Here is a 3,275-nt window from a genome sequence, read left to right as displayed (position 1 = left end):
TCCATATCAAAGAGAAAAATCAAAGAAACATATTGTTGAAAGTTTGAGGAAGATTGAATGAATAATAAGAAAGTTATGAGCATTCGAATATTGAGATCACTAGTGCCATGTAGATCCTCCCAACGGCAATGCGACCAAGATCTGTGATATCACACACGTACAACTCCCTCATTACTTTAGTACTTATTTCACTTATATTCTCACTTTTATAGAGTCTATCACAAGGTGAGGTGTTCTCTTTATGAGATGACAAGTACAGAGGTTTCACAACATTATATCATTGATGCAGGCATGAAAATTCTCCGCGTTTCCGCGGATTTCCGCGTTTTTTGTTTGCTGAATTAAAAAAAAAAAAAAAAAAAAATCATTTTTTTAAATTTTCATTACAATCATTCAACTCAAACAGGTTTTTGGAGTTGTAAAAGTGATAAAACCCAGGAGCTTAAGGGGGCGTTGCCCCCTGGACCCCACCCGTTAGCAGCGAGCGGCAAGCCGCTCGCCCGGTGGGCTTTGCCCACCGTCTTGTCAACGACATTTCCAAAACCCTTTCAGCTTTTTTTTTCATACCCAATTTTCATGCCTGTTGATGAATCGTTTGTCATATGATTAGAATGAGCAAAAAGAGATGTTTTGGGGTATATTTTCAGTGTCCAAATGGGAGAGTTGTACGTGTGTGACATCACAGATCTTGGTCGCATTGCCAATGGGAGGATCTCCATAGCATTAGTGATCTCGACATTCAAATGCTCATAACTCTTTTATTGCTAGTCCTATTTTACTCAAAGTTTTGTTGATCTCATTCTTTGATTTTTCTGCTTTCACAAAAGCTAACTTGCTCCAAGAGTTTCATTCTCCTTTAACATTTTACATGTATTGTAAAGTGTAAATTCTGTATGAGGGGTTTGATGCCTACTAGTATTAGTGATTTCAGATGTAAAAATTCAACATCTGGGGTATGATTTAGATCATTTATTTCCTGTAAAAGTCTCTTTAGAACATCTATTGACTTGATTGTGGAAATCCTTTCTTCCTTATTAATAAATATTGTATTCAATTTTCATTCATTGGTCATATGAAGCCTCCATCACTTTCAAGCTCCAAGCTTAAGATGGAGGTCTCCCACATTTCTATATATATATGTTCAGTAATTAAAGAAAATGTATATATAGATATAATTTCACAGTACAGTTGATATTTTATAATGATTTATGTGCATTATTCATTATGTTAAAAAAAATATTTGCCTATTATGTAATATTGAAAAAAATATTATACTTGTATATTCTTTGTTTTTGTTTTGAAATGTGGAAATAAAATAAATCAAATCAAATCAAAATATGATTACCATATTTCTAATGTATTGCATTCTCACTGATTCTGTTTGGTGACAATGTACTTTATAAAAAGAAAAGAGAAACAAGTTGTTACCCCTGTAGCTCACGATCATGTTGCTTTATGTGCAAGGACTTTTATGACTTCATGAGATTTTCCTTTGAGAGCAATTCTCACATTCAAGAGAAAATTCCAAGAAATTAAATTTTCTGTTGTGAATGACACAGACTGGGAATATAGATTTTTGTGTGCAGTATTTATGAGTACGGTAATGAAGGGATTATCACAAATGCGATAGAGTACCAAAAGTTTCTTTTGAGCATTTCAGCCTTTCCATGACTCTTTTTTTAGGGTAAAGCATGATAAAAAAAACTTCCACACCAAATGATGTCAGAGATGCCAAGTTCAAAGACCAGGGCCCGTCTACGGTCTTACAAAAAGTTACGATTGATCCAACCAATCGCAACTATGGAAATCCATCAGTGTCATATTTTTTTCTTCAGGAGATTTGCACAATGTCCTTTGAAAACAAAGAGTAGCATACTCTTAATTGTCAAGAAAACAGTGAATGTATGAATATACATCATATCTAGAAAATATTTGAAGGAACATGTATTGTAGATGTTGATGTTGGTGGCTTTCCATAGTTGTAATTGATTGGATCAATCGTAACTCTTTATAAGACGGGCCCTGCTATGAGTTAGATTCCTTGGTGTGAGATCAAAGGCACTGTGTACATGTATAATGTATATGGGATTGGCTGCGATACATGCATGTGAAAGAGATTTCAGGGGATGGGCAAGATCGAGTCCCTACTGCGAGAGTCTCGCGCAATAACGCGTAAGACTTGGCTTGTCTGAGATGGTTCAAGGCAGGTCCCCCATTGAATAAATCATTAAAAATTGGCCTGGTGGGTGTTTCATAAAGCTGTTCGTACAGTAAGTTAAGAGCGACTTTAAGAATGACTGGTGGTCCTTTCTAGTGGTAAATGGTATATTCATTGGTGATAGTTAAGCGAGTAAGAAAGGTTCACCACTCGTTCTTAAAGTCGCTCTTAATACAAACAGCTTTATGGAACACCCACCAGGTCAATTCACATCGACTTCAATAAGCCAGTTCGCAATTCCACTCTGCGCATGATCAGAAGATTCTACGCATGATCAGAGGAAGGTAATTGGTACTAAAGTGACACGGTGGTTTAAAATTTAATGAGATATGCACCAACTTTGATTTCTTGATTCATATATTCTTTTGAATTGTGTTTTTCATTTACATCCACAAAAACAACGAGTCCACGAACAACTGGTATTTCACAGTTTGCCAAGTATACCATGTATACATTGTACAACATCCTCTAATATGCATTCAAAGTAGAAATGCAACAAACACCTTCATAGAGTGTTCATTGATGTGCTATTCTAGTCGCCTGGTCTATTCAATTTCTTCATCCTGACATGCTTACATAATATCTTGCTTTAAAATCTGCCTATCATAATAAAAGAAATGAAAGGTCATTTGACCAAAATTGTCCATGAAGTAACCACGAACTGGTTTATTGGGCTAAGAACGGCCACATCTTGGTTCGCAATCAACCAATTCCAACCAAATTTGGCTTATGGATGTTTTTTTTTTATCATGCTCCCCCAAGATATGGTGTAAATACAGAAGGGTTCGGTACTCTCTGAGGAGTGTGGAAGGCTCATAGTCCTCACTTGTAACATGCATTTGGATATGGCCCCTATGTAATAAGTGTACCCCAGGGGAAGTGAGGTGTCCAGTGCCCGGAAACACAGAGTTCAGTAATTGATGATAGTTTCTATATGTTTGATTGCACATATTGATCATTGTAATCAATTATAAAAATCCCCTCCGATCGATGATTAAGCTTTGTGATACAGGCCGGGTCCAAATTTAAATTGATTCTTTAATTTTCAAAGATTGGG

Source organism: Lytechinus pictus, chromosome 9 (genome assembly GCF_037042905.1).
Source record: "Lytechinus pictus isolate F3 Inbred chromosome 9, Lp3.0, whole genome shotgun sequence".
NCBI classification, from domain to species: domain Eukaryota; kingdom Metazoa; phylum Echinodermata; class Echinoidea; order Temnopleuroida; family Toxopneustidae; genus Lytechinus; species Lytechinus pictus.
Note: the sequence above shows the minus strand (reverse complement) of the source record.